The sequence below is a fragment of the Diceros bicornis genome, unplaced genomic scaffold (genome assembly GCF_020826845.1).
Source record: "Diceros bicornis minor isolate mBicDic1 unplaced genomic scaffold, mDicBic1.mat.cur scaffold_241_ctg1, whole genome shotgun sequence".
Lineage (NCBI taxonomy): Eukaryota > Metazoa > Chordata > Mammalia > Perissodactyla > Rhinocerotidae > Diceros > Diceros bicornis.
The window spans coordinates 192,112-203,524 of NW_026691121.1; the positions used below are offsets into that span (position 1 = coordinate 192,112).

Genomic DNA, 11,413 nt, shown 5'->3' on the forward strand with positions numbered 1-11,413 from the left:
CCCAACCGCTAAGCCACGGGGCGGCCCTCTGCATTTTTAACTAATTAATCCATTTATAGAGTTTGAGAGGTAAGAAGGGTTGGTAATTTTTGTGAAACAAAAAAACTTTCCATTTTGTATACCTTTAGTCATTTCATGTTTCTTTCCACACATAATTTAATATTATGTTTCCAATTTATAAATAGCCAACTAAGCATGTATTTCTTATTTGCCAGTATTTGGGGGAATTTTAAATGTTACTTTTTACTTAAATAAATAGTTCAGAAGAAAGTTGGTTAAAAGTATATGTTTCTAATCCTCGTTCACATATTGAGTCAATATACAATATATGCAGTCATTTGTATATCAAGGCAAGTACACACAAGAAAACCACTACTGTTTAATGAATATGGCTATTTGGTTAGTGATTTTGCTTTTTACTTTTTAAATCAATTTTAAATCAGTGATGTCTACTTTCCCTATCCCATCAGAGATGCTTCATTTACTGATTGTATATGACCTATATATTTAAGTAGAAGAAATGGTTGCTTTTTAGCTGTTGTATATCTATGAAAGGAAAATTACATTCTTTTTATTTTATTCTAAATTGTGAAATAAAGTGAGAAAATTTTAGAAACAATTTATCTATAATGTAATAACATGTTAATCAAAGGCCATATTTAAATTTATTAAGTATATTAATGCTAAATTATATTTTGCTTTTCTCTTAATTCAAAGAATAATTATCTTTAAAGATACCATTGATTGAAAAGCTTCAAAACCAGAAAATATGTTTCCACAAATTTGTGATTATATATATATCTGCCTGTGTTCCACACAGCATCCAGAGAGTCCTTTAAAAACATAAGTTGTGTGATATCACCCTTCTTCATAATACTTACATTTTACCAAGAATAAATCCCTACTTCTTACCTCAGTCAATTGAGTGCTGCATCATCTGGCTGCTGCCTCCCTCCCAGCCACACGTCCCTCTGCCCTGCTTCTCACTAGTTTCCTTTATTCCCTCAAACAGAGCAAACTCTCTCACACCTCCACGGTCTTTATTCACAACTACCCTCTACCTAGAAAGTTTGTCTCCTCAATCTCACTGCTATCTCTCCTTCTGATCTTTGCATGCAGCCTCCTCAGAGAAGGTCACCCTGCCTATTACTGTCTGTCAGTGCCCCTTGATGATTATTTCCTTTTTGGCATTTATCAAAATTTTTCAGTATAAGTGTGTATATATTATGTATATTATATATATGTATATTATATGTATGTATAATATATGTATAGTATACATATTTATGTATATATGAGGAAAGAAAGTGTTTCTATTTTATTTAACATTATGTTATATAGTCATTCAATAATATGTAGTGAATGAATGAATGAATCCATTAATTAACATTTGACTAAATCTTCTGTTTCTGATCATTGTTATCCTCCTGTCCACACAATCAGCCTAAGACCGCCAGGAACAAACCTACAGACAGGTAAAATCAGATTTATTGATCCATTGCAAACAGGAATATCACATACTAGGATTTGGAGGTAAGGGTGGAGATAAGATGAAATTTAAATGAAGCGGTATTTTGACAGATTCATTGCAAAGCAGGGCTGTACGTAAAGGGGTCAAAATCAGGTCTAAACCACAAAGTAGGTGTAGGGTCTTGTTTTCTTGGAAACTACAAAATTAAGACAGATGTGAAATGTTGCATCCAAAAACCCTTATCTGAAGTCCTGCTCCTGAACTGAAAATTAAGAATGCTTCTCCACGTCAAGGTGCTTTAGATCCTCCAGGCAGGAGTAAGAAGTTTCATCTTACTGATATAATTTCAAGCAATTAATTCCATATAGTCTATAATTTTAGAGAACTAAGATTTCTCAAAGAGTAGGGAAATAGTACTCACTCAACGAGGGGAGTTGTTTTGATACATTAAAGCTGTGGTTTGTTCTTGGGGGAGACATTTCTTATTGTATTTGCAGTTGGATTTATGTGTCTTTTATGAATGACAGGGCAGATGTTGACAGTCTAGGCTATTTTTCACTCTCTCACTTCATATTCAGAAGTCAGTTATCTTAGATTAACAGTTAACCTTAGTGTCACATTAAGAGCTCTCATGTCCTCTTGCAATAGCTCTCCTTAAAACTCCTTTCACATCTTGGTTCCTTAGGCTATAGATCAAAGGGTTGAGCACAGGTGTGATCACAGTGTAGAACACCGCAATGACATTGTCCCCAGCCCTGCAGGACTTCGACTGGGGTCTCATGTACATGAAGATGGCAGTTCCATAGAATAAGGTCACAACTGGCAGATGAGAGGCACAGGTGGACAGTGCCTTGTGCCTCCCGGAGGCTGACCGCATCCTGAGAACTGATAGAAGGATTCGGGCGTAGGAAACAGCAATGAGGAGAAAAGGAACGAAGACAATGATGACACTGAAGATGAAAACAACCAGCTCAGTAATGAGGTGTCAGCGCCAGCCAACCTCAGGACGGAAAGCACCTCACAAAAAAAGGGATTCAGGACATTGGGCCCACAGTAGGGCAAACTCAAGTGAGGACACTGATCATCAAGGAGCTCAGGGAGCTACTGGACCAAGAAATGGCTGCCAGTTGGACACAGGTGCTTTGGTTCATAAGATGGTACAAGGAAGAGGATGACAAATGGCTGCATATCTGTCATAAGCCGTGACACCAAGGAGAACACATTCCATCATTCCAACAGAGAGGGAGAAGTACATCTGAGCAGAACAGCTGGACAATGGGATGGTCTTTTTTCCCACCATGTTGGACAGCATTTGTGGGACATTGGTGGCTGTGTAGCAGATATCCAGAAAGCATAAATTAGTGAGGAAAAACTACATGGGGGTTTGGAGATGTGTTTCTATCTGGATAATAGTGATAATAATAATATTACCAGGTACTGTTAATAAAAAGAAGAACAGGAACATAATAAAAGGAATGAGCTTCCTCTTTGGCTGAGATGAGAGTCCTAGGATCACAACTTCAGTCACTGTGAAGTTTATTTTTATCATATCCATTTTTCACACCACCTCCCTCTTCCAGAAACATCCACTCACCTGAAGACAAAAATCAAGTGCCCTATATGCTACAGTGTTGGAACTAAGTGTTGTGACTAACAGCAAAAACGCCTAAAGGGAAGGAGGATTTATGTCATGGCGGGAGGAGGCTTAGGAGGAATTTGCTGTGGTAGGAAGAGCACAGAATGAGGAGTCAGAGGCACTGAGTTTTAGACTCAGTCATACCCACTGATTTGCTTTACAATTCCCAGTAGTCACTTTGCATCTCTAGGAGGTCTCTCTTTCCTCATTTTTCTGATCAGGAAGTAGGGGTGGAGTAGAGTGTTTGTGCATTCATTATTCAGGCTTGCCGCACACATATGGATTTGAGAGGTGTTAGCTGCCTGCCTAACACCACCAAGCTTTTTGCCACAGCCCCTGACATTTCAAGCATTAATACCAGTCTAGGTGAAGCCATTGTCTCAGAGAGTGTTCTGAGTGTGACATTAAAAGCCCTCTGCAACCTCATCTGCCATCATTCCAACAAATACACGACATACTCCAGATGGATCTGACAACAGTTTCAACAGTTTCTCCACCCTCCAGTCATTCCATTCCCTGCTTCTACGTGTTGATAGTTGGAGTTTCGTTTTCATTGCCAGAAATCTTCCTCCCACCTGGTAACTGTCCATGCACCTTCAAGCACACCAACATGTTTTTCTCTCCTGTGTAAAATCTTTCACAGCACACACTCTTCCCTCATTGCTCCTAGCAAGCTGTCTTCTCTGGCCTGCCTCCCACTATCGGGTACAATAGATAATTCTATCATAACCTATGGTACTCACTTGTTTACAAAGATTTAGTTTCTCTCAATAAACTACACTCTTCTTGAGGTCAGGTCCCATGCCTTAGTTCTATCTCTTGTTCGTAGTACCCAGCAGAGTATTTAGAATACAGTAAATGCTAGGTAGATATGCAGGTTTGAGGACAGATATTGAGCACTGAGAGAACTGGTTTGAATCTTGGCTCTATAATCCTCAAATTGTGTGACCTTGAACAATGTATGTGCAAACATTTCTATGTCTTAGCTCGTCTGCAAAATGGGAATAACAATCACATTTACTTCATAAGATTATCGTGAAGATTAAAATAAAATGACTCTTTTAAAGCACTCAGCAGAGTGCCTGGCACATACTAAGTACTCAATAAGTATTATGATAAATAATAGAGAAACTTGACAAGTTGCTTTGGGGGACATTAGCCAATCTGACATCATTCTGGTCACTTAAAAATTGGGTAATGAGTCAATGAAAAGTGAGGCTGAATGTCTGTTACAAAATCTATCTGTATAGACACTCAGTGAAATAGTAGATAAGTGAAATCGACTTCTAAAACAATATAGTCATAGGTGAATAGAAACTCAAAGATTACAACTCTCTGAAGTACACGTGGTGTAGAGGAAGGACTATGGACGTTATAATCAGATCTCCTTGAGTTTCAATCCTGCCTGCACTTATTTCTGAGTTTATCTTCAGAAAGTCAATTAACTGCTCTGGATCTATTTTCCTGCCTTTAACAGGAGGTGCAACACATACTCCACAGAGCTGTTTGACAATTAAATAAACTTCCTGGGGAGGGGTTTTGCAAGGATGGATTTCTCAAAATATAGTGATTATTGTTATTACATTTTTTTTAAGTCATTCTCTTCTTTTGCATTGAGAAAGATTCTCCTAAATAAAGTCAGCACACTTTTGGTTAACTGCCTTTTCAGAGACTGTCAAAGCTATGAGCCCCTGAGGTCCCTAATGGATCAAATACGCGGGGGAGCCTGAGCAGGCACAAGCTATCTGGATCCATGGCGTGGATCAAATACGCGGGGGAGCCTGAGCAGGCACAAGCTATCTGGATCCATGGCGTGGATCAAATACGCGGGGGAGCCTGAGCAGGCACAAGTTATCTGGATCCATGGCGTGGATCAAATACGCGGGGGAGCCTGAGCAGGCACAAGCTATCTGGATCCATGGCGTGGATCAAATACGCGGGGGAGCCTGAGCAGGCACAAGCTATCTGGATCCATGGCGTGGATCAAATACGCGGGGGAGCCTGAGCAGGCACAAGCTATCTGGATCCGTGGCGTGGATCAAATACGCGGGGGAGCCTGAGCAGGCACAAGCTATCTGGATCCATGGCGTGGATCAAATACGCGGGGGAGCCTGAGCAGGCACAAGCTATCTGGATCCATGGCGTGGATCAAATACGCGGGGGAGCCTGAGCAGGCACAAGCTATCTGGATCCATGGCGTGGATCAAATACGCGGGGGAGCCTGAGCAGGCACAAGCTATCTGGATCCATGGCGTGGATCAAATACGCGGGGGAGCCTGAGCAGGCACAAGCTATCTGGATCCGTGGCGTGGATCAAATACGCGGGGGAGCCTGAGCAGGCACAAGCTATCTGGATCCGTGGCGTGGATCAAATACGCGGGGGAGTCTGAGCAGGCACAAGCTATCTGGATCCATGGCGTGGATCAAATACGCGGGGGAGCCTGAGCAGGCACAAGCTATCTGGATCCATGGCGTGGATCAAATACGCGGGGGAGCCTGAGCAGGTACAAGCTATCTGGATCCATGGCGTGGTCCTTTGTTGGCTGGGACTGTGAGAGTTGCGGGTCAGTGTCCTGGTCCCGGGTGAGGTGAGCAGAGTGTTTGTGCACTCATAATCTGAGTTGGCTGTAAATGTAAGAGACACAGGACTCTTCCAGAAGATGACTTGGGCACCACTTGCAAGCATTCATATGAACCTACATATGTGAGGTACTCACCTGGGACAGCATCTGCCTCTCTCAGCATTATCCTATCATTTCGTTAAGGTGTTATAACTAGAAGAGAGGAACCCATGGAACCCCCAAGCAACGGTTAACCTAATACCAAATATGAAAGGATGTGGCTTAGTGGTTAAACACCAGGTCTCTGGAGTAAGACAACACCACTCTTAACTGTGTAATTACTAGCTACATATTAAAACTCAGTTTGGTTATCTGTAAAATTATTGCTATTAATCTTTAAACATACCTATGATGGATGCTGTGGGAGTATAAAATAATGCATGTGAAACACTAAGCACAGTGCTTAACTCAGAGTAAAGTATTCAAAATTGTTACCTATTATTTTTATAAATGATCAAATCCTGGGATAGTTATGAGAATCAGAGAACAAGAGAATCAAGAGACATTAAGTTTAAGATTGAGTCCAGGAGTTCTCAACTTTTTCCCACAGGAAACCCCTTTCATCCCGTGGATTCGTGTTTTCAAAGATTTTGTTCAGCCACAAAATTGTTCTCAGTTTATAACGAGTGATTCATTTAAAATAAACAGCCTACAAAATCTCATAATAAGCCTACTAAGTAAAATGAGGTAAATATTGAACTGATCTATTTTTCCATCAAAAGTAGATGGGAAAGAGTATACTCTAATGAAGGGAAAAGAAAATAAGTTAAATTAATGGGATGTGTGTAATATTAGATAATGAGCAGTGCTAGGGAGATTGACAAAGTGGAAAAGAGATATAAGAAATATCAGAGAAGTAGATTGCAATATGTTGATCAGGGAACATCTGAAAAGGGGTAATATTAGTGGCAATTAAGTCTTGAAGAATGTGAGGGAGATCGCTATCAAGATATCTGAAGAAGAGCATTCTAGTCACAGGGAGGAGCAGCGGCCAAGGCTCTGACCATGTGCTGTTTATCCCATGAATGGAAAGGAGGGCAGCGTGGCGGGAGTGGAGTTAACAGTGGAGGAGAGAACAGGAGAGTCAGATGCAGAAAAGTAATAAGATTGTATGCTTTGTAAGGATTTTGGCTTTTACTATGAATACATTGAGAAGTCATTGGAGTGTTTGAAGAAGAAAAGTAAAATGATCAAACTGGTATATTAACAGGGTCACTCTAGCTGCCTTGTTGAGAGACTCAAGTGCGGTCAGCACAGAAGCAGGGAGGAAGCAGGGAGACCATTAGGAAGCTCTATAATGATGCAAATGTGAGGTAATAGTGGGTTATTCTAGAACCACGGGAGCTGGGAAAAGTTGGTCAGATTCTGAATCTGTTTTGAAGGTAGAATCAAGATGTTTCTGATTAGTCAGCTACAATGTAAAAGACAAAGAGGAACCAAAAATATTCAATGGTTTTCCCTAAACTGAGATAATGCCATTTACTGCAGTGGAGAAATCTGAGAGAAAAGCAGGCTTAAGAAGCATTGTTAGGAACTCTGTTTTTCTTGAAATGCCCAATGGACATCCTGTTAGAGATATTAAGTAGGTATTTGTATCCAGGAGGCTGGAGTTCAGGGAGGAGAAATGGTCAGGAGATTAAAAAAATAATAAGATTCACATATGGAAATCACTTAAAGTCATTAGACTGGATAACTCAACATGGAGTGACTGTGGATGGAAAAGAGAAGAGATCCACAACTTGATTCTGGGCACTCCAAAATTCAAAGCTGGAGGCAATAATGCTGCTGAGAACACACAGCCATGGAAGCAGAAGGAAACTCAGGCAACTCTGATGACCTGGAAACCAAGGGAAGAGAGTATTTCCAGCAGGAAGGACTGATCAACCACGTCAAATGCTGCAGATAAATCAAATCAGAGGAGGACTGAAACGCGGTCATTGGATTGAGTTACATGTGGTCCCTGAACCTAGACGAGGGCACCTTTAGTGGAGGAATAGTAGCAAAAGCTTAGGTGCAACAATCATCTGTTGTTCTATATTTTACTCAGAAATAAGTCAATTTAGTAACTTTGATATTTATTAACATTAATTTGACAGTCTAATAGGAACCAAGGGTTTTTGTGGATTCCAAGAGGAGGGGCATACATACTCATGTTCACTGGGAGTTTTATTTGGCTACAAAACCACTTAGGTTGGTGGGAAGTTAGTGTGACTGGAATTGCCCATGAAGTGTAATATAGATGTACTGTTGCTAGATATATTCCCCATATCCATTTCAGTGGAATATTTATAGTTCTATGTGCAGAGAATCTTGAAGAAGGTGGGCAGATTTCTTTGTCATCAGATGGAATACCAAGTCTCATCATCATATTCTAAGACATATGTTTTCTTCCTGTTATTATTATTAAGGAAAAAATCCTTAATAATAAAAAATTATAAAAGAAGTAAAAATGTAATATCCTGTGTAAGTTTCTAGTACTACGTTACTTATGTAGTACACAGGAATTACTTAAAATTGGCAATTTAGATTATTGGTATATATTTTATTGTTATAATATAGATAAAATACAGTAAATACTGTATACTTTATAATGCCATCATAGTATACCATTCTTCTGTACACTTTTTTCCAAAGCTTTGTATATATCCTCTTTTTTCCTTATAATCTCCTGAGTATTTTCTTATGCATATAGATATTATTATGAAATATGAATTTATAATGGTTGTAGAGTGTCTCAATATATGGAAGTACTGAAATAAAAATAGTTGATTCTTTAAAAAATATATTAAAAATAGGTGAAGTTCAGTATTTCAGATACAAATAAGTAACACTTTAAGCTAAGAAGTCACATATTTAGCAAAAAAAGCAAATTGACATTATGAAGTAGACCAAAGTATAGGAAAATGGAAATTAGAAGGCCATGCTTCCTTTACTTGAACAATCATTCCTAAGGGAAAAAATAAATAACCAACTTCAGAAATTTGGAATTGAATATTGTTAAAGTCGTTGAACAAGGAGGCCATTACAGTGAGGGGGCTCTTATACCTGGTAGCCTATGTAAGCAAACCAATGTCTAAGACAGAGTTAATGCACTTGAATCTGAGAAAATGAAACCTCAGACCAATCACAAACTGCCAGCTAGGTTTTCTGAAATAGAGCAATCATTTAACCTGTAGTCAATCAAATAATTTCCTTGCTTTCCTTTTGTGTCTTCTCTATAAAAACCTGTCCCCTACCTCCTGATGGGGGCGAGCTCCTGACCACTTTTGGTTTGACATTTGCTGGATTCAAATCGATGTAAGCTCAAGCAAACTGTAAGAAATTTTAATGTGCCTATGTTTATCTTTTAACAATATATAGTCATAAAGTCTAAGTGGTCTGTTGCAAAATGAAAATTCTTCATAAAATGAGCACTTACTTTGTTGGATCCTAGATTTCTAGGTTTACCAGTGATATAATGTTATTTATTTACCATATTTTCTATTTATTCAGCACAATGATTCAAGCTGAACTCTCTTTTCTCTTCTCCTAGGTGAGATTCCCTATAGCCATGAACACGGGAAATCACACAGTGACAGAATTCGTCCTGGTGGGCTTCAACAGACCCCATGATGCAGCTGATCCTGTTTGTGGTATTCCTCAGCGTAAATTCTGTGACTGTGGTAGGAAATACCACCCTCATAATGTTGATCTGTAATGACTCCCAGCTGCACACGCCCATATATTTTTTCATTGGGAATCTGTCTTTTCTGATCTCTGGTAATTCCTCTGTCTACACCCCAAAGATCCTAATGACCTGCATCTCTGAAGACAAAAGCATCTCCTTTGCCTGCTGTGTAGCTCAGTTCTTTTTCTCTGGTGGGCTGGCCTGCAGTGAGTGTTATCTGTTGGCTTATGACCTCTATATGGCCATCTGAAAGACACTGCTTTATTCTCAGTCCATATCCATAAAGCTATGTGCATTTTTGGTAGCAGCCTCATACCTTGGTGGCTTTATTAACTGTTCCATCAACACCAAAAGAACTTTTGCTGTGGAATCCTGTAGTAATAATGTCATTGATGACTTTTTATGTGATTTGCTTCCCCTGGCAAGGTTGGCTTGTGGCGGCAAAGGTGGCTACCAGGTTGTGCTGTATTTCCTCCTGGCCACCAACGTCATTACGCCCGCTGTGCTCATATTTGCCTCCTACCTCTTTATCATTGCCACCATCTTGAGGATCCGCTCCACCCAAGGCCGCCTCAAAGCCTTCTCCACATGCTCCTCCCACCTGATCTCTGTCATTTTGCCCTATGGCTCCTTTCTCTACATCTACTCTCATCTCCAAACTAGCTATTCTTTTGATAGGGACAAAATAGTTTCTACATTTTACACTGTGGTATTCTCCATGTTGAATCCCATGATCTGTAGCTTGAGGAATAAGGATGTAAAAGAGGCTCTGAATAAACTCTCCAAATAAATCAGGATTCTCTCCTTCCAAGGAAATGCAAAGACAGTATTTGATCAGGTTACTAGGTTTCAAGAAAAGCTGTCATTGTGTTCCCACATGGTTAAGAATTCTTACAATGCAAGTTAAAGAGTTTTCAGTCTTGATATATGACCATTCACGAGACTTAAGATGACAAAATCAGGGCAATTTACGATATAAAATTTAAGTGTAAAATATAAGTATTTGTATTGAATTTCATATTACTCTAGATTATAAACAAAAACTTACAACCGGAAACTGTCCTCTGCCTTCGTAAAGTAACAGAACAGCCCACTCCTTTAGCATAAGAATATGTCTGGCTGACTGATATACATCGAATAGCATCTATATAATTATTTCTAAGAAATAGGAACAGATACGCTGAATTAATTTTTAATATTTTCCTATTGCTATTAACTAGTTGTAATCACCACATTCCATTCCCTTAACAGAATTTCTTAGGCGTTTTTATACGTACATTTTTCCCCCAGAAGCATTAGCACAAATACCCAGAGGCACCCTTGAAATAACTTAGTACAACTAGACTCAGCAAGCATGATCTCTCCCATCTATATGTCTCTTATATAAGTTCCTCAGTTAAGGAAAAGTCCTCTTAGATATAATTTTTATGAATCACTGTATAACTCCCAGGGCTCTTCTTTTATTTTATAGGAGTGAACCTACAAGGGCTTCTACATCCAAATTGTGACAATCAAAACACAATTATTATAATAAAAATAATAACAACTGTAGTGAGGTAAACAATTTGAGAAATAAAAGTCTATGAGTACACATTACTCAAAAGAGAAAAAATTATATAGAGAATATATACGGGTAGTGATAAAGCAAAATGGCAGATATGATGAGTTGCTTTTAATTTTAATTTTTAAAAGTGTGGCAATGTTGCTATAATTTGTGTTGATAAAACATGACTATGTCCTTGTTTCTATCTGTATAAGCAGTAACTGAAAAAAAAAAATGCAAGAAAGTGAAATTTAATCAAATAATTCCCTAAAAATGTAGGAGCTCCATGAAGAGCAGGAGAGATTGATCTGCACTGGCAGTGACACACATTAACCTGAAGAGTAAATCCAAGGTATATAATCAGTACTAGCTGTAACACACAGTAATCCAATAGACACAGGGCCCAACAGTGTAAGTCCAAGACGCTTGATTTAGACAATTTTCTAAAATAGAAAGCTACTTATGCCAACTCAGA

The 11,413-nt window shown here is 39.0% G+C and overlaps 1 pseudogene; it reads left to right on the forward strand.

The window, feature by feature from the left end:
• Positions 1 to 9,278: 9,278 nt before the first annotated feature.
• Positions 9,279 to 10,354, forward strand: LOC131402734 (olfactory receptor 9G1-like; annotated as a pseudogene).
• The last annotated feature ends 1,059 nt before the right edge of the window (positions 10,355 to 11,413 follow it).